This window comes from Gymnoscopelus microlampas (assembly GCF_963454915.1).
Source record: "Gymnoscopelus microlampas genome assembly, chromosome: 4".
Lineage (NCBI taxonomy): Eukaryota > Metazoa > Chordata > Actinopteri > Myctophiformes > Myctophidae > Gymnoscopelus > Gymnoscopelus microlampas.
The window spans coordinates 26092918-26114440 of record NC_139941.1 but is presented as its reverse complement, the minus strand read 5'-3'; the positions used below and the strand labels follow the sequence as shown (position 1 = coordinate 26114440).

General features: G+C 43.6%; 1 pseudogene across 1 annotated transcript; it reads right to left on the bottom strand.

Moving 5' to 3' along the window:
* Nucleotides 1-891: 891 nt before the first annotated feature.
* On the bottom strand, nucleotides 892-20553 carry LOC311044040 (exonuclease 3'-5' domain-containing protein 2-like; annotated as a pseudogene). The gene is made up of 3 exons: nucleotides 18625-20553; nucleotides 8786-8790; nucleotides 892-971 (listed from the first exon to the last, which is right to left on the bottom strand). The product of its transcript is annotated as an exonuclease 3'-5' domain-containing protein 2-like (transcript).
* Between the last annotated feature and the right edge of the window lie 970 nt (nucleotides 20554-21523).

Sequence of the window (21523 nt, the reverse complement as noted above, 5' to 3'; positions counted from 1 at the left end):
TGGAGCATTGAGAGAATGTGGTTCAAGGTGACATACTATAGCAGTGAACGTGGAACTTACAGAATATTCTGAAGAATGCATGGTATGTTAAGCGTTCAGTGAGCTAACGTGTTTGAAGCATGTCCTGTTCGTTAACTTCCCTGCTTCTGTCTCACTTCACGTGACGTATCCAGCTCTTTTGTTCACAACTCGAAATATACTATGCACACTGCTTTGCAGTTATATAGGGACATTATCTATGGCAGTGGTTTTCAAACTTTTTGTGCCCAAAGCACACCCATGGGCAAGTAAAACATCATTTATTATCCACAAGGGAAAATCGTTTTGCGCGGGTCAATACAGACAAAGACACCACCACAGTTAAAAGACATCACAGTAAATGACAATAATAACAAGAGGTAACTATAAAACATAATGTCACATTTTAAAGGTTTTTTAAAAGAAAAGCAATGTCGTCTCCATGCTTGGAATGTGCATAGTGTGTGCGTGGATCTGAAAGCAGGTGCTCAGGTTGTGAGTTGAGTCTCTCACGATTTGTTCCTGCTTTCTGCTCTCTGGTCGCAGAGGGTGGAGCACTGCTCCCCGTAGAGCTTGGACCCCAAGGTGCTCATCCTCCATACCTTGGCCTTGCTGGTCTCTGAGAAGTCTGCGGAGGCTGGTAGGGGCAATATACATAATATGTCTCAGCCTCTGTTGGAGGTACAGTGGGTCCACTGCTGGCACTTTGCTAAGATGGCCTGCGTGTTGTCATTGAAGGTCAGGCCCCTGTCGAAGATGGTCCCAAGGTAGCTCTGCTAACCCTCTCCACAACCTCTCCACCAAGTGTCAGCTGCGCGGGACAGGGTCAGCCTACCTCCGGGGGCCTTTACGTTCATCCGGAGAAAGTGCTCCTCACGCCACTAGTGTAGCTTCATGTGCATCCTCATCAAAGTGGGCGGGGCTGATGGATGTGTTGACCAGTGCGGTGTCATCTGAAAAAAAGAACACTTCACGGCCATGCTCACATGCTCACGCTGTCCGAGCCCCTCAGGTTGTTGGTGTATAGCAAAAACAGGACTGGGGAGCACCGGTAGATGTGAGCATGACATGACATGTTAAGCTTAACAAACGGCTCCCTTCTGATGAGGAAATCCGTTATCCAAAGGATCATGTGGGGAATCCCCTGGAGCTCTTTCAGTTTAGCACAGAGGGTGTGGGGCATAGGCTAATCTACGATCTCACAACGTGAAACCATTTTTTTTTTTAAATTGTAATATTTAAAAAATACATAGTAATTAAAATGTCACCTGAGGCCTTACATTTCAACCAAAATATGAAAGGTGAAGATAATTGCCTATTGGGAAATTAGGAAAGATTATGTATAATTCTTTGTATATTGCAACAATAATGTATCACGAAATCTTGTGTCACTTAATAAAGCACCATTAGTTCCTCCAATCCTTTTTCTTTGATACTTTTGACCTTGTTATTACACTTGTTACTTAGCTCCATGTTCTATATTAGAGCATATGTAGCTCTATATTGTACATCAATGAAATTTTGTTTCTTTCTGTTATTCCATCCTCTGCTGTGCCCTTTAGTCGTTTTTCTTAAGCTTTTTTGGGTTTTCACCATGCCAGCTCTCTACTCTATTTCATTTATTTCCCTCTCCAGTATCTTTCTCCTCCTACCCTCCGCCTTTCTATCTACCGTCTCCAACTCCAGTGTGCATTAGTATTCTGTTCATTCACAGTCTGTCTGAGTCGGGGGCCTGTGGCTTGTCTGCCTCTTCGGCTTAGCCGCTGGAGCGAAGCGCTGCAGCAGAATACTTTATTCATCAAGGTATAATTACACACACGCGCACACCGCACACGCATGCACACACGCATGCACGCGCACGCACACACACACACACACACACACACACACACACACACACACACACACACACACACACACACACACACACACACACACACACACACACACACACACACACACACACACACACACACACACACACACACACACACACACACACACACACACACACACACACACGTGCCAAGAGACACACACACACACACACACACACACGCGTGCCAAGAGACACACAAACGCAGACATAGACTGACAGAAATAGACACACAACAGCACATCTATCGCTGTATCCCATCTTTTTCTCTCCCATTTTCCCGCCCTCTGTCTGTCCCTCTCTTGGGGTGGGGTCTCAGTGGTGCTGCTATACACTCTAAATTGTCCATGAGTGCAGTCAGAGCTGACAGATTTCATTATGGCCGTAATGCAGCCTGTCGCACTGTCTGCTCTGATAAGCCCTTCAGTACACCGTTGAACCCAGCCATCATGATGATGGCACAGCATGCATGGTGTAGCACAACGCAACATGACTAAGCAAGGATGAGTAAATCAAGGCACATCACTATGTAAAATAATAATGCAGAACACTACAGAAATAACACCACGCGTCACGATCGAAGGACACGAAGACGCAGCGAATGCTGACCGCCACCTCTGTCAATTTGTTTGTTGTTGTGACAATCTGCGGTAAGGTTTACTCATGCCTGCCCAATTCACTATGGTAGTAGGCAGACGTATGGCATCAACCATTTACAATGCCTGTCTAGACATCCTGACATAGTGGAGGATTGGGCTGCAATGTATCACTGCTTTTTCCACCTCAGAACCTGTTGTAGCTTATCCACTTAAACTGTACTTTGTTGACTGTGGACCCCGTCCCCAATGGTCTATACTTTGTCACAACTTTTTCCCCCGGTAAACCCCTAATCTCTTTGCCAAAAATAGGCAATCTACAGTATAAGCTCATAACGCGCCACGATGCGTCGTGAACTTGTAGATCAAGGCACATCACTATGTAAAATAATAATGCAGAACACTACAGAAATAACACCACGCGTCACGATCGAAGGACACGAAGACGCAGCGAATGCTGACCGCCACCTCTGTCAATTTGTTTGTTGTTGTGACAATCTGCGGTAAGGTTTACTCATGCCTGCCCAATTCACTATGGTAGTAGGCAGACGTATGGCATCAACCATTTACAATGCCTGTCTAGACATCCTGACATAGTGGAGGATTGGGCTGCAATGTATCACTGCTTTTTCCACCTCAGAACCTGTTGTAGCTTATCCACTTAAACTGTACTTTGTTGACTGTGGACCCCGTCCCCAATGGTCTATACTTTGTCACAACTTTTTCCCCCGGTAAACCCCTAATCTCTTTGCCAAAAATAGGCAATCTACAGTATAAGCTCATAACGCGCCACGATGCGTCGTGAACTTGTAGATTGGCTATTTTCACCGGATGTTCACCTATTATGATATGCCCCGACTTGGGTCACTAGGGTTCACGTCATGTGGATAACCCAGATGGCAGTTGTAAAGATATTCAAATCTTCAGTAGGGCAGGAAATGCTAATTCTGACTTTGATGGCAGCTCGAGTCTTGCAGGAGCTTGTTGACAGACCTATGATTCTTGAGCTGACGATGGGAGTCCATGTTATCTTACTGTCAACTCCTGCAGACACACCATGTACTGTACTGTGTGCCTTGTGATCTCATAAAGAGAAAGGAAAGTGACTGACATCAGCGCCATAGGCCATTCCTGCATGGTGTGTGAGAACATCAGAGGCTTTGGTGACATCACCGAGGCAAGTTAGGATAAGACATGATGACTTGCCACGCACGCACGCACGCACGCACGCACGCACGCACGCACGCACGCACGCACATATGGTCCAACATGTATTCCTAGCCCTTGGCAAGATTCTCTCGCTATCAGATCTGTCCTCACACAAGCCAGTGATCTCTCTGACCCAAAAACCCATGGCTTTGAACATCATGTATTGTACAGTATATCAACTGAGTAACGTTCACATGATCTATAATCTTTTACTGAAATGACAGAATTTGATCCATATACCCGTATAATGGTTTTGTTTTCATCCACTCATGTGAAGCTACAGCAGATGTCTTTGTAACGATATATCCATAACATCACTGTATGGTTGCGTTGCTCCGGGCCTCTCATAGTCACTTTCTAGCCACACCCAGTTGAAAATAAAAAAGATCACAAGATTCAGAGGTCTGGAAAGGTTTTCCTGTGCTATTCATGTCAGATGGTCAGAGGAGCGAATATGTGAGGAGACCACATTTAACCATTCATGCACACTCTAAAGCCTGATTTATACTTGGTTGTGCGCCGTATCGTGCACCAAATATAGCCGATCTATAAGCTTGCAACATGTTGCACTGACGTGTGAGCTTGATCGGTTATTTCTGGTGCGAGACACCGGCACGCAACTAAGTATAAATCCCCTTTAGTAGATGTGTGATGTTACAATACGTATTTTCTAATGAAACTAAATAAAGTAAGATTTATTATAAGGAGTTTTTTTTATGTCCATGTTTCCAACATTTTAATAAAAGTACAAAGGAGAGAGAAAAAGGAGAGCCAGGTGACAGTACTCACATGTGCAAGTGAAGAGCACTGCATCATGTACAACTTGCCGCATAAAAGCTTTTCAAAATGAGACGGATAGGCTAATGGACCATGGGCGAGCACGGAGCATGCCGTGGAGCTGTACTCATGCCTCTCTTCTCCCATCTCCCACGTTCTCGTGTCTCTTTCTTCTCTTTTTGATGCTGTGCGCTCGCTCACCTCCCCTAAGGGACAAGTGTTTCTGGCTGTTCCAGCAATAAATACAAGTTAACTGAGGTCACACAGGCAATAAGCAATGAGGGATTTATAAGAGATTCATATATAATCCATGAATAAGGAGCACATATGCTATAACTGCATTATGGTTACAGTATAAAATGGTTAAGCTCTGCCTGTACCGCAGGGAGTATCTACAGTATGTATATACATTTGTTTATTTATATATTTTTTTCGTTTTGTACTTTCTGTCATGGAATATGGGTGTATTATATAATTTTCATATCCATAACCTACAGTACCATGCCCATGAATGCCTATATTTAGTCCCTCCAACTCCTGAACCTTGTTGCTCCATAGGATTTTTCTGTATCAAATGCCTTCATTGTCTTTCCGTTGAAGGTAGTACTAGTGAGTAAGCATCAAATGAATCAGCATTGTAGCCTACTGCTGTGAAAGTAGTTGTTTCTGTCCACTAACATTTCAAATTCCCTCTATTTCATTTTTCTAGTTGATATTCAACCATTGGACGCTCAAGCAAGCTCTATACTATATAGCTTGCAGCTGGTATACTGTAGTTTAGGCATGGGTTTGTTGTAGTTCAATTAATTCATTTGAGGCACTGTTCTTGTGGCTACATTACATTTACAGTAGGCATGGTGCATTTGGTGCAGTTTAGGATAGAGTAAGGACCTGGGGGGGGGGGGGACTCATGAGGTAAAAAAAAAGAAAAGGGAAAAAAAAGAAAATGTCATAGCTAATGAGACATGGTAAGTATGATTAAAATGAAAATGTTGATAATGACAATAACATTAGCAACATTCTGCCTCCACTTCCCCCCAAAGTGTCAAGTACCACAAGTCTGACAGAAGGATGAAGTGGTTTACTGAAAGTGAACTGCAGTCGAACATGGTGCAGCATACAAACAAGTGTCTACTGACTACGGCTGCTTGTTTAAGCTCCGCTCTAGGAGGGTGCATGCACACAGAAGCAAGGTGAGAAAACTATAGGTCAAAATCGTATGGCTAGACCAAGTATTAATGCTGTCATTATACCAATCGTGACATTCTTTTACCTGATATTAGTGCGTTCCTTAGATTTAAAAACAACTGCATTTGTGAAGTGCCTGCAAGTAGCACTCTCCCTCCCTCTCTTACACACACACACACACACACACACACACACACACACACACACACACACACACACACACACACACACACACACACACACACACACACACACACACACACACACACACACACACACACACACACACACACACACACACACACACACACACACACACACACACACACACACAGATTCTCTCTATCTTTCTCTCTCTCTCAAATTTTCTAAATACTTTGGCAGTTAGTCGAGTTAAAAAAGATGCTCCTTCCCTAGAGACGTCATAGCATTCAATAGCATATCTTATCAACAGCTTCATCATTATCGTTCTTATCCTTGTTAAGGTCCTTACACACTGGGAGTGCCACGAATTAACAAAACGGTCTTCCAAAGATTGCAGGAGTGGCCCGTTTTGAACAAAATGCCTCAAATCATGAAGGCAGCGTCCAATTGCCGTGAAACATTGCTGGCTCACTATTAATACCTGCCCTGGCGAAGACCTGTGCTCCACAGAGCAATTTTTTCTATTTCATACTGATATTATGATGGCGCAATAGATATATTATCTCTTTCAGCTAGTAAGAAAGAAAAGAAAAACTAATGGATTAACTGAAAGTATCAGTAGAGCGATGCGCAAACAGCCTGTTACACAGTCAAGAGTAAATGTGTTGCTTAGAATGACCATCTCTTTGTTAGTTCTGTCGATCATCTACACACACTCCTCAAACACATATACTGAACAAAATTGCATTGACTTCTATGTTCACATCCTATCTGTTCTGTACTACGTAAATCTTTCCTGTAACCACTTTTACTCTCTCAACTTGGCTCGGTATCAAGTAGGTAATCAAGCTCCTTTTATCACCTTTTCTTTCATGGCCTACCACTCACCCACATCAAAGTCATGGTGTCACAATACCCTTGCCAGCACCATAGGAAAGTCATTTGACATAAGCCCCTTGGCATTTTACGACACATTGTTCCCCAAGACGGCTTTGTAGGAATAATATGTTATGGTAATCCACTAGTGTTTTGTGAGATACTATTTTGTCCTATTAAATCAAATTAGTTTTAAAGATTCCAAATTATTTTTGCACAAGCAGGACATTGAGATTTTTTGCAAATCTTTTGTTCCTTGCATTGTGCACTTTAGTTACATTTAATTCTTGTGATTTTGTGTTATTACTCTGGATGATTATTTTTGCATGTTTTTATCCATGTGATGTGATCTACTGGACAAAAGATTTCAACATAAAGTTGATGATATAATGACTACGTTTTGTAACTTAGTCGTACTCTCTTTTTTATGTTTGTCTCTGCCAGGCCCAAGATATGGCCGAGACTATGTTTGCACCCCTGTCCGTCAGTGTGTGTGTCTGTCCGTGTGTGTCCGTGTCCGTGTCCGTTGCCTCCCTGGAGGCCAGAGCAGAACCTCTGCCCCAAGTTTTTCACATCGGCCTGTTATAGCGCCACCAGGAGGCCGATTTTTGTAAAACCCATTTTCTGATATTACACATTATATTACACATTACACACAGTATCTCTGGGATCATGAGATCAAGACATCTTTGCGGGCCTGGGTAGGCAACCCGGCCTGGCAGAGACCTGTGCTCCAAGGAGCACACTTTTCTAAAACAGACCGCAGGCTGGGGTCCTTTCGTTTGTATTTATTTGATAGATTTTTCATGTGTCTTTACTAATGATAATTTAAAAAATCACACCCAGTGTGAAGAGAGTGGTGCCTTTGAAAGTGTAACTGGTTGCATCCGCAACAATCAGCAACAATATGTTGTCACGTGACACGTGACAACATATTGTCACGTGTCACGTGAAGCTTGACCAATCAGCCGTGCTCAAACATACGGACGGACATACGGACGGACGGACATACGGACACACGGACAAAGTCAAATGTAGGAGTGGTTGGCACCACTCAAAAATGACATTTAATTAAAATTCCCAAGCTTATTTTAGTTTCCAGTCTGCCCCTGGCCTGGAAGGGAATTCACGTTGCAAAAGACAGAATGTTCAGCTTTCTCGATCTAATTTAGCCGATATATTAGCTCTAATGAGTCTTGACTTGAAGCCAGTTATCATAATTGTGGGAACTAAAATTACTAATAAAATGTGTAAAATTGGAACTAACTGCTGGGATGAGAATAACTCAAAAACCTACAATCAACTCAGTACAGATATTGCAGAAACTGTAGGGACGGCATAGAGGAAACAAGTTAAAGTTGGTATTCAGTAACACCACCAGCCTAACATGGTAAGAAACAAAATGGATTGTCAGGTGGCATGTCCCATTATAAACCACTAGTGTCTTTGAATGAAGGCGTATAGTGAACACAATGTTACTGGTCTCAACAAGTTTGATGCAGTGAAATAAGTCAGCACGCCCTATACTTTTCTTTTTCTCTAATCAGAGTTATAACGTCTAGTCAGTCAAGGCCAAAGTTTCTAGCTATAGCACAATAATTATGTATACCACTATAGAGATACTGTACAAAATAGACTCTACAAAGTAATTACACACTTAATCCATTAACTGAGTAACTGGCCAGTCAATGATGTCACTCATGTATGATATGCACCAACTTGGGGGAGAATGGGGATCTCGATAATGGGCATAAAGGGACCCAGACAGACAAATATTCCTGGATTTATAGATATAGATGGAGTTTGAATTAGAAGAATATGGATTATCATTCACAATAATACAAAAACAAACCTGTGCTGTAGGGCCAGTGATTGAAAAGACATGCCCAAATGCTGAGCCTTCTGATAGACAGCTGTGGAATGTGCTTTCATTCTTTCGTTCTGCATTTCAGACATGCCTGGGCAGTTTCTGCAGCAGGAGAACTACAATATGCCTAGTCGTGTATTCAACCTACCGGTATCTTGTTTCCACTAGCTTAATCTATTGGAACAAACAACAAGCTGTACAATGATGTTAGCTATATCATTTTGCTGACTATACCTGACCTGCACAGAACGAGAGGATACACAGTACGCTTACCGAAGACACAACACAAACAAACATCATCTAAAAACCCTATTGTCCAGTGAGTTCTGTGTGTGTAATTTGGTCTCTAGTCTCGTTCGGGTTCGGTCACTGTGATGGATACTTTGTCATCATTGATTTTTCCAGTTGCATTACTCACTGCTTAAACCAGCTTACAGGAGACTACAGGGAGACACATGTATGAAATGCATGTGTGTGTATGCTCATAAAATGGACATAGCTGTTGTGCATATGCTATACCTAATGGTAGTGTTTACGTTTTATATTAGGAAAAGGGTAATAGGCTACATGTTACATTATGTTTCATAACAATTTGCAACATGGAGCACCTCTATTAGATAGATATGTCTGCAAAAGGCATTGTCTAATCTGAGTAAAAAGTAATATTTTTGTAAATGTCTGCATACATTTTTACCCCGTCCCAATAACATCTACTCTAATCATGTGAAGAAATATAGATAAGACACTGCATTGTTTTTGTTATTTTACCCCTAGGCCCTACGTAAGTGCACCTGTCGAGGAAAGCAGAGACAATGGGTTGAAATCACTAGATCCATCAACCCCTGTAACCCTGTCCCAGCTCTCTTCCCCCGCTCTATTTCCTGTTGTGCAGGAAGCTAAGCTAAACCTGCTCCACCCACTGGTCAGAGGGTAAACATTGTGTGGGACAGAGTGCAAGAGAGTGAGTGAGAGCGTTAACGAGAGTGCTTAATTGGTACTGGTCGTATGACCGTCTCGCTTGCTGACAAATTTGCAGCGAGTGATATGGTCGTTTGACGAAGTATAAATTAGGCTGAAGAGAGCGAATGAAGGGAAAAATGGGTAAATAATATGGAATAATCTAATCTTGGTGGAAAGTTGATTTGTCTCTGAATTCTTATTTAAATGTATAATCAAAAACATCTGCTGCACCAAATGAGCAATTTACCGGACAAAGCACACAAAGAACAGTGGAGCATTAACTCAGGAAACAGCCTGGCAGGAAGGGAATGTGGTGTTAATTTAGGCCAAAGGAAGCCCAGTGCTTAGACAACCATCCCTTATCCTGTAGGAAGGAAAGGTGTGATCCCTCACCCACTTACAATGATCTGCAGCTGCAGAGCCTCTCGTGTACCACCTACAAGAAACTCAGTGCACAGTGCAAGTGGTTTTATCACTTTCAACGTCATTGTGTAAAGTATATTTTGCATTGTGACGCATGTACTAATGGGTAAGCTGTCCATTCTGTTCTCACCACACTCCTTGGCAAATCTAAACCATCCAATATTTATATAGTGGAAGAAGAAAAAAACCTTGCTGGTGAAGCTGTGAAGATTGTTACACTTGCCATCGCTGAATTGTGAGCAGTTATTTCTGCTGACGGCTGCAGAACCCAGAGGAACACTTGTCAAAAAGCTGTTAGAAGATGTTCAGGACATGACTGTGTCACTAAAATCTATCTCCTTCTTTAGTGTATTATTAATGATGCTCATTCTGGCTTTGCTATGTGATGGGTGCCTCTGCACTGAAGATTTGGCAAGCAAATAACAGCTCTCCTGGCATTTGGTTGTATTTACCTATAAGTAATGATTGTCACAGCATAGCACTAGTCAGACAGTGCAGGCCAAGTGCAGTGTATTATTGTGACTGATGGTGACAAAGATACAGTAGTTCAGCCATCATTCTCATTACTAAAGTGGTACTATGTCATAATAATACAGTAGCACCTTACCTTCCCTGCATGCACAAGTGGCAGGGTATTGTAATGTGACAGAGCGTGTCTGTGTTTCTGTGAACAAAATAACTAGATTTTCATGAAACTTGTCGGGAATAACCAATAGGCTACCTGAATACATGATGTTGGGTCAAAAAGGTCAAAGGTTAGGGTCAGATCAATGTCAAAATTACATCTGCCAAATCTCAGGAATGGAGATATGCAGAATAAGAGATGGTACAGTACCAAGGGCACCCCAGGTGCGTTTGTAATTACATGTCTTAGTGTAGTATTGCAACTAATGTCTGGCAGTATTGAGAACCAAATTTGTCTCACAACATCTAAGATTCCTACTCGTACCGTATTTACCTCGGATTCCTCGGATCTAGGGGTATGATTTGTGAAACTTACACCCAATCAACCATAGTGGTCTGTGACCGAAGTCAGGCTCTCATGCACTCACATACGCATAGCGCACACATGCTGAATACACGAGGAGGAAACGGCCTCCCACGTTATCATGCCAATCAAACAAAAGCATGGCTTTCTGACACAGCAGGGGAGATGAGGTCATAACGTATAGTCACAGGCTATAACAAGCACAAGTGTATCCAAGTAATTCAGTGTATTCAGTAAAAACCTGAGTGTTCATTTAACTCTGAAAGTTACAAATGGATAAATGATTTGACTGTGTACTCGCTCAAATGACATGAATTCTGAATGCTCGCTTCTGTCAGTGATCAGCCTCTAGCACAACAACATTCCTGCCATTATATATTGAAACAAATCCTTGGTTTTCAGTGATGGTTAGTGTGAGAAGGACCCTATAGTAATGAATACTGCCATTTAATCGATCAGATGTGCTACTGTAAAACGCTCTGAGGTCATATCCGTTGTGTTGTCTGTTGTCAGTGCAGTGTAGCATTACTGCTTGTAGGCATAAACTGTGGTAGAATACAATAAATAAGGAGAGAATGTCTCTGTGTTGCGTAATTTTAGAGGAGTAATAAGGATAATGTGTTTTTAAAGACATTAGGCTCCCGGCACTAAAGAGTCTCACTGAGGCTGTCACTGTGGTCCTGAGTCTTAGTCTGACAGCCTTGTCTGGACGATGCGTCACAATGAATAGTGAGACAGCGAGAGAGAGCGAGAGCGAGAGAGAGAGAGAGAGAGAGAGAGAGAGACCAAGCTTTTAAATAAACAAGCATGCACTTAAATGGCAGGTTTCAGTGTAACTACCACCTTGGACCTCTGTTCCCGTCTGTGTCTTGCGGCTGATTGGATGGTTTACTGATTGGCTGGGACATTATCCCTTCCATCTTGTCTGTGGTTGAACAGTTACAGCAATGACCTCATAAATGTGACGTCATCCTCTGAAACAACTATAACAGTAAAATCCTGAGTGTTAATTATAGCCCACTCTGAAAGTGTAAAAGTGGACCGTTGAATATCCACTTTTCTTTAAATCTAAGGGTTCAATTATTTTTTACTGTGCAATACTCTAACTTCTAAAATCAGTTCCGTCAGATAACTCGCATAGACTGGAAAACATGGTTTATAAGAGTGAACATTATATTTGATGTTGGTGTTCAGGCTCTGCTACATGTATTCCTGCTGAGCACAATAAGAAGGCAACCATTTAAGAACAGTGAGATATTACATTTCAAATCCCCTCAGGGGAAAACAAAACCCCACAGAGAGGGAAGCAGAGCCTACCGGTGCTAGGTAAGGGTAGTGATGGGTTCATACTCAGTACAATTATTAGTGGGGCTTTTTGTTTGTTTGTTTTACTCTAAGAGTGTACTAATGGAACCAAATAGACCCGTACACTATCAGAGATACAAATGGATAAATTAACCTTTAACCGTGTACAAAATCTGCAATGCTCTCTGTGACAGCAGGAAGAGCAACATTGGGTGAGCTTAATTGGTCAGCTGGTTGACATGTCACAATTATATAACCCACAGAGTGGCGCACGAGCATGTGACCCATTCAAGTATATCTGCCAGAAGTAGCTCCCAAGCTACGCACAATAAAGGAACGGATGATTAAAATAAAGCACCACCTGATAGAAGCTTTTTGTGGAGATGAACATGCAGCGTGGGCTATGACAGCTTTCATGTCAGGATGTTGAATCAGAGACTTGCGTCTCTGTGCATCATCTGCCTCCTTTTTTAGCAGCATCCGCCTAAAATACCTTCCATTCCCAGAGCCCAAGATTACAATCCGAGAAAGCAATAAAAGAAAAGGCTGTGGAAATGATTAATGTATTACGTTGAAGGCCTTTGTGGACTATGGAAATGCTTTTCAACCTTTAGGAATAAAGTGATGTTATGTTAAGTGTGTGCCATGTGCATTATTTACACTTGAAATGAAATTGAAATGAAAATTGTCCTAACCATTATAAGCAGTTTACATTTTAGTGTATACATACAGCAAAGTCCTAGTGTAAGTGTAACTCTGAGAGTGTAAATGGCCTTATGAGGGTCCACGTGTTACATTAACACTCAAGATTTTTGCTGTGTAGTATGTAGGGTTGGGGTTCAATAGTCAGTTCCATTTTCAGACTGGTTCAGAGTAGGTGAATTATTCTGATTCGATCAGCTCTAAGGCAAACTAATCTCTTATTGAATCTTTTCACCACAAATCTGAAGTCTGCTTCATGCTTTAATTTTGAAATTGAATGAATTCCTGTTTTAGGCTTGAGCCACATGATCCCTCAATTCTGGGCATGTAGGAAAACATTTGGTGAAAATAGCATTTAGCATTTAGAGTTTGTAAATCTACAATTTGTGGTGAAGAGATTTGGTGTAAAAAAGGGGGGCCAAGTATAGACCCCTGGGGGACCTCAGTTAACGAAAGAAGTTAACCTGACAAATCCGCTGTATGTCTCAGGTAAAATAGCTGGCGCCCACCCTCTGAATTCAGACAGACACATCTCCACACAGCATCTGAGTGTCGTTATCTTCTCTTGGCATTGGACAATGGATCCTCTCACACATCCACACGAGGAACAATGAACAACAACTCCATTTCAGAGGAAAGTAAATACAGTGGAATGCACGGGGAGTACATTACTGGCATATAAAGACAGAGGGATATCTATGTTGTATGCAAGCTATACAAGGTGTTGACTTTGAGCCATGTCTGAGCTTGTTCAAAGCCAAGGTAGAATCGAGAGCTGTTTTTCTTTACTGCCAGTACTGATAGGCAATTCTTGGCTCTTGAGGGAGCCAACATTTTTGCTGCATGGTATTCTGTATTGCTCTCAAGGGTATGTTTGTGTCCCAGAATTCCAGAGATGATTACACAGGCTGATGGGTAACATGTTGCTGCAAACCCCTACTCATATGACACTGCAGATATACTACTTTGAAACTGTGACTCAGTCTTTAAAGAGGGTCTGCAGGTGGGTTAGAAGCACGCACGCACACACACACACACACACACACACACACACACACACACACACACACACACACACACACACACACACACACACACACACACACACACACACACACACACACAATAATTTACAATTTAGGTATTTAGCAGACGCTCTTAATCCAGAGCGATTTACAGTACGCAAGGAAAACACGATGTAATACATCAAATGCATAGAAATAGTAATCTAGGATCATAGGAAAAACCAAGAACCTATCATCAGTCTTAACAGTATTATATCAAAAAAGCCTGCACTCACACAGGTGTGTACACATGCGCGCGCGCGCACACACACACACACACACACACACACACGCACACACACACACACACACACACACACACACACAGCATCAGTGATCCCATCACTGTGGTCTAATGGTGGGTGAGTAACGCTGTTTGTCTCAGTGACGCCTCCCCCCACACATCAATCTGTCACTGGGGTTGTGGGGAGCAAAGAAATGTTTACACACACACACACACACACACACACACACACGCACACACACAGGTGCACAGGTGAGGGCATCACGTTAAGACAGCTGCTCCACAGCACGGAAGGTAAGGTCATCTGCTTTGCATAATGGAAGCCCCCCACAGGACATCATTAAGCTGACTAAAGACCATCTAAGGACAACCAAAGAGCTCACCAAACAATATTATACCGTTTTTTTTATGAATAGTGATCTAAACTTTTAATAAGAAAAAGTATTAAAAAAGAGTATTCCTTGGGTTGTAATTTAATGGCAACACTTTCTAATGGGGTTGATATCTCTTTGATATATTTGGGAATTAAACTCTGCAGTCTGCATAAAGTTTCAGTTCAAACACTCATATGAATAAAACAACGCATTGCACTTTCTTGCATGGAAAAAAAGTTTGTTTTTTTATTTTTTGCCGGAATAGTCTGCATAAGGCAGAAAGATTAACCACTTAAGCCCTATTTCATACCATGGCTATTTGAAAATAGCTAATCTACAAGCTCACAACACCTCGCATCATGACGCATTGTCGAATGTAGATCTGCTATTTGGAAACATTGTTTAAAAAAGTGTGAAATATTTTGACAATGTTCACATAATGACATTGCCAAAGATGCCTGATATAGCAGTGGTTCTCAATTTGTTTAATGTCAAGAACCCCCTAGTATTTGGCCACAGACGACAGACTTCCATCTGAAAATATTTTTGGGAGGCACCCCCATACAAGATTTGTCTTATTCAAAATGTTTTAAAATTCTTCAAATTCTTTTCAATTCTTTCAAAACGCGTCGCGATGCGACACGTTGTGAGCTTGTAAATCTGCAATTTTCAAATAGACGATGTATATAGGGTGAAAGTGGGTGAACTGATTTTGATGCTATATTAACTAATTTGGCTGGGGACCCCTTGGGACCCCTCAAGGATCCCCTGGGGGTCCCTGGACCCCACTTTGAGCACCACTGTGACGTGGGACTTCTTCCGCCATGGTTACAACTGTATTCAGTGAGCTGCTGCGTGTCATCAACGAGGACACCTGCATCTACAAAGTCAACCACATCGTCTCCTGGCAACAAGGTCTTCCTGGATCCTTTAAGAGACTTCCTCCCCACCCCCCGCCCCCTCCCGCCCCTAACATCTCTCGGGTCTATTGTTCCCATCTCATCCGCCAGGCCTAACAGAGGATATCCAGTAGGATGTGTCGCTGTGCTCCCGCCTCCTTGTGACTTAAAGTACACACACTGATGATAACAGCCATTGTCTAGTCACGTGTGACGTTCTGTCAGCAATTATTGCACCACATTTGGCTATCACTTGAGGGAGGGTTTATTCATACTGATGTGGCAAGCGTCTCAGCCAGTTGTTTATCAAGCGTCTGTCTGTATCAGAGCAGGGCAGGAATCTACATCCCCTTGGCTTTTTTGGGTCGCAGAGCAGACATCCACCAGTAGTTCACTGCTGAATTATTGTAAAAAGCACTAAAGTGGATAACAATACATGTAACTGAGGAATGATTCAAATATTCTACCATGGGAATCCTGTAGAAAGTGAATTCCTCCCTGGAGTTTAGGTCATGTTGGTATAGTAGGCATGTTGCCTCACAGGGACAGAATATAAAACAGCCTGGAATACATGCTGCACAGAGGGGATGGAGGAAGTCGTATTTTTCTTCAAATTATGTGAACAGGAAGGTTGATTGAGGCAGTAGGCGCACAACGCAGGATGACTAATGCCTGATTTATACTTGGTTGCCATACAGTGTCATGCACCAAAAGTAGCCAATCTACAAGCTCACAACCTGTTGCAGCGCAACGATTTGTGAGCTTGTACATCTGCTATTTTCAGTGTGCGAGATCGGCGCGACAGCTAAGTATAAATCAGGCTTAACTGAGAGAAGTCAAATGAATTGCAGCTGGGTGTCTACGTGCAGGCGAGGGCGAGAAAACAAGTTGCCATGGAAACAGTAGTGTGTCTCCAACTCCACTCAATAGCGGAGTAAGTGGAGACCGCCGGCCTATTATGAGAGATGATGTATTGATTGGTTCATTGATGGGGCTGTCAGACCCCCCCCCCCTCCCCCTCCACAGGAAGCATTGCGCTTGACCATATACCAACCTCCATGCCAGAAAAAGAATTGCCCAGATTGAACTGTGATTACTCCTTTCCATCAACAGAAGGTAACATTCAAAGATGCCATAAAGCAGCAGAGGATGGAACGGTGGAGGAGCCCATATATAGAGCACACGAGGTTAGAAACAATATCATTTGGGATCTGAGTATATATGAAAGGAAATACTATTTCACTGAACATTGGATTGACTGTCTGTGGTGTAATTTGCAAATATGTCAAACCTGTACAAATGTCAGCTTGTCCCCACTCCTCTCTGTGCTGTTTGTTTGGTAACAGAGGACAAAGGACATGTTTGGGTTTTTTTCGTGTAAAAGCTTGGGACATTTGGGATCAAGTTATTTCCCAGCTGAAAGTGGAATTTACAGTGAAATGGTCAAATATCATATTGAGTCTTAACACAACCCATATTGAAGGTTATAATGTAAATCTGATACTTCAACGATGAGCGCCAACGGTTGCATGAGGCAGACAGTTTTAGACTTTCAATGGATCTTAGGGTTGATGAGGTCAGAGGTTATGCAACGATGGCAAAATATTTTGTGGCTATCCTATATTAAAATTAGCTACTGGGAGGGGACCACTGCCACGTCAGTATGACTAGTCCCGTGTAGCCTAATCTCTCAGGACATGGAATCTGTCGGGAGCTCCTGTTATATAGACATACATGTATAGACCAATTATTTGTTTACCAACATTGAGACTGGACGCACAGATGACTGTTTCATGTAATCAATTCCCAATAGATCCCCAAACCTGTTGTTTTGGGGAGCACTGGTTTCAGTTCATCCAACCTCCTCTTGTGTGTTGGCTAGTGGGGTGCGCCCTAGCGAGACATATACGTCATCGGGCAACGGTATTGCAACGGTATTGCGCGCTGAGAATAGCTGACATACAAGCTCACAACTGCGTCGCGGATGCAATCGTTGTGAGCTTGGAAGTCTGCTATTCCCTGCGCGCGACATCTTCGTGGGACGGAGCATAAATTAGGCTTGATGGGTTGCAGCAGCGCGAGCCAAGCAGGCTCTGCTGCCCTGTTCTTATCAGTGTGATGTTGTCTGATAAGGGGTCTATTGTTAGGAATGTTAGGAATGTAAACAAAGACACATGGACCGGAAGTGGAGGGCTGACCTAACAGCCAACATCCTGTTATCCACATTCTATTGGGAGGTCCCCCTAGAACCAAATTCAAAGGAAAAAAACAGCAGAGGGCGCTGTTTTTAAAATTCTTTTGACTAAAGGTTCCCACATTGCGTGCAGCCAGACAGCTATTCCACAATCTCCGAATGCTATATAGAGTCTGGAACTACACCTCCCGAAATCCGTGGTAGGAAGCTGGCATCTGTTTGTCATTTCCGTTCACGAAAATATATTTTAAAATATCTTTACATCATCTTACATCTTACATCATATCTTTACTTCAATTTCCATTTCTAAGCAGCAAGCTATATAATGCTTAGATGATTTTGATTTATATTAGGATAAATTTGCGCAACTGCGTGAAGACGAAACGACGAAACGGAAGTGGGGGGAGGCTCAGACATACTGTAACCATAAACAAACCAGATACGCCAATTTGATTTGATTTATTTGAAAAGCAAAACCACATGGTTACAGCAGTTCGAGGATTACACAAGAAAGTCCTGAGAGTTATTTCCGTTGAGGTCCTCTCACACTTAACAGTCAATAAGTTACAATACATTACAGTACAAAACACATGACATTAAATATACAGTACATACATACGAACAAGTGCTCCCTTATCAGACTAGAGTTCATTCAGACACTGGGGTATATCATTAAATTTTTCTTGTGAATGAGCAAGTCAACATTTCCTCACCCTGGCTAACATTTTGTCCTTCCCACCCTGTGCCAGGGCAGCTGTTGGTTCAGTTGAGCAGGATCAGGGATAGATAGCAGGATAGATTACAGTAGGCTGACAGGAAATGGGAGAGAGAGAGATGGGGGATGACACGCAGCAAAGGTCGTCGGGATCGGGAGTCAAACCCGCGACACGCTGTCAGGCTGGCATTGCAGCCTAGGGTGCCTGGACCGCCACGCTGCGACCAGGCCACCCTCTCCGTACTTTAACAGGAGCTTGCTGTGGTTGTGGTCGACAGACCAAAAGGGGGGCAGGTGGCGGGGCTTCATGGTGGTGAGAAAATGTTGTCTCCATCGACGCTCCAGCTCCATCAGGCCTCGCAGGCCAGTCTCTGCGTTGGTATGCACCACCTTCAGCCCAAGGGGCACACAGGCCTCCTTGAAAATCCTCTGCAGTGCCTCTGGACTAAGCGGCGCCTCACTCTGCACACCTTCTGCCTCCGACAGAGGCATCACTATAAAACCCTCTAACGACAGCCTCCAGCTCCTCGCGTCGGTTCTCCGGCAGGCTGTCCCTGGCAGTGAGAAGGGCCCGAGCAGCCGAGCGCACTCCCTTCTCGTTCCCGTGGGGGGCGCCATACTCATCAGCCAGCTGCTGCTTGAGCATGCCGTCATGGACGTTGGAGGCGGCCTGGCAGGCGGTGCAGAGCAGCAGGATGTCATGGGAGTTGTGGTCCTTCATCTCTGTGGGGAAATGACGCCTGTACTCATGTGGCACAATGTTTTTCCTAACGTACGAATCAGCTTTGCCACACACAACGCAGAGATTCTCCTTGACTGTGAGATAGTAATTACGAGGATCAGGACGTCCCGAGGGTTCAAACAGCAACTGAACTATGAAAGGGTCTTCACTCAGGAGCTCTCCTATTCCTTTGGACAGGTACCACGTGGCTTTCCTTTTGTCACAGGTACACAGGGGCTGGCCGTCTGGGGCATGAAGGAAGCAGTTATCATACAGAGGAGATTTCCTGGCAGTATAGCCCACACCCAGCGGCTTTCTCTTATATTTACAAGGGTCTGGGACTTGCTGATCTCCAGACTCTGGGCTATCACTTATGGTTTTTCTGAGTTTCCGTATCCTCTCTCCATCTGCGATTTTCTCCTCTCCGTCTAAAACCATCCGGTGTCTGAAGGGCACATCCATCAGGCCCTGGCAGCGGGCAGCCAGCTCAGAGTAGGTACTCCCAGTAGTTGTTGGGGAGCTGGCTTCAGGATCAAGGCCCAGGAGATGGAAGAACAGGGCGATGGAGACCTGGGCATCTCTGGCTGCATATGTCATCTGCTCCAGGGTTAGCTGGTCAGCCTCCCAGTCACTGCATCGCAACTTCAGGGATTTCTCCAGAAACACATTCAACACATCTGCAGCCAGCGACTGCAGACTGAGGCCATTATTCAATGTAACTTGCCTCTGTCTTAAGGCAAGGTAGCGCAGGTCGACCGTGCACCCCAAAGACATGCCGTAGTCCTGGGTCAGACTCTTCCCGTCTTCGTAGCAGCCCACGCCAACCTTCAGGATATGGGGGTCGCGGAGTACTTCAATCAGGCTGAGTGGGAAGGACTGCTGGCCACCACGAAAGGACACCAGCCTCACCAGTACACACAGCCCTGAGTAGGTTGCAATCTGCAGCAGGGAGACTGCAGAGATTTTGCCGTTTAATGAAACCCATTCACAGTCGAGGCCGAGAACTGGGAAGAGTGACAGTTCCTTTTGCAGTGAGGGCCACAGCTGGTCCCACTGTTCTTCAGAGCGCACCATCACTGGCTTCACCCCCAGCAGCTGCTCAGGAGACGGCAGCCGAACAGAAGGGGACAGTTGTGCAGTTGCAGTTTGACAATTAACAGCTTCAATCTCCTTTTCAATGCAATGTAGTGTTTGCGTAGGCTGATACTCCAAGGCCTTTACTTCTTTTTTGATAGGACTTGATGAAGACACAGGTTGAACTTCTATTTGTGTTAACTGACACTCCACAAAATAAACTTCTTCTTTGACAGGACACGACACAAGTTGAGCTACCTCCTGAATGGGTGGCAGCTTCTTTCTCTGCGTCCGAAACACCCGCCATAATATGAGCCCTCCCAAAGAGGCTCCTAGCATTAAGGTTAGCCTCCAGAAGTTTTATGCTTCAAATGGACAAGTCGTGCAGAGCGGATAAACGCAAGGTCTGCACGACAGGTGGAAAGATCCGCTCTTGTGTGAAGCCACGCATTTACATTGACAAAGCATTGGCAGATTCCGCCCCAGAGGTAAAATAAAAGTGCTGTGTGGCCATGCCCTAAAGCAGGAAGAAAAATGCAGCAATCTAAGTAAAAGCGATGCTAAAATGCATCGTCTGTCTGTCTTAAGATTTACTTTAAAAATGTCCACAGATTCAGAGACCCGCAGATTCCCTGGCAGGCTGTTCCAATAATAGCTAAAAGCTTCTTCTCCATACTTTTTTGTACTAGTCTCTGGAACAGTTAGGAGGAACGTACTTCCTCCTAAGAACGTACTTAGGAGGCATTACAGAGAAGTAGGCAGGTGCATTTCCATTTAATGATTTAAAAAACAGTAAAAGGATCTTAAAATGTATTCTAAAACTGACAGGCAACCAATGCAAGGACTTTAAAATAGGCGTAATGTGTGCTCTCCGTTTGGTCTTTGTCAACACACGTGCTGCTGCATTCTGGACAAGTTGTAACCGACCTACTGTTTCTTTTATGGTAGACCAGACAGGAGAGCATTGCAGTAATCAAGCCTGCTAGCGATAAAACAATGCATACAGTCTCAGTGTCAGCCTGGGAGAGAAATGGTCGGACTTTGGCAATGTTGCCTCACATGTTCAAATGTGAGGGCCGCGTAGCGGGCTTAACCTCTAGTTAAATTAAAATACCCAAATAATTATTCTAATATTATGAATAGAGATTATTTTACTTTTTTTATATGCATATATTTTCTTCCTTTTTGTGCTGGGCTGTCCACATGACCCTGTGCAGTGGGTTTGTGGTTGAGGGCAGTGCAATTCCTATGCCAGGCTGTGATGCATCCAGGGGGCTCAGGACATAACCCTGAGTGGCTCCTGTGTTGA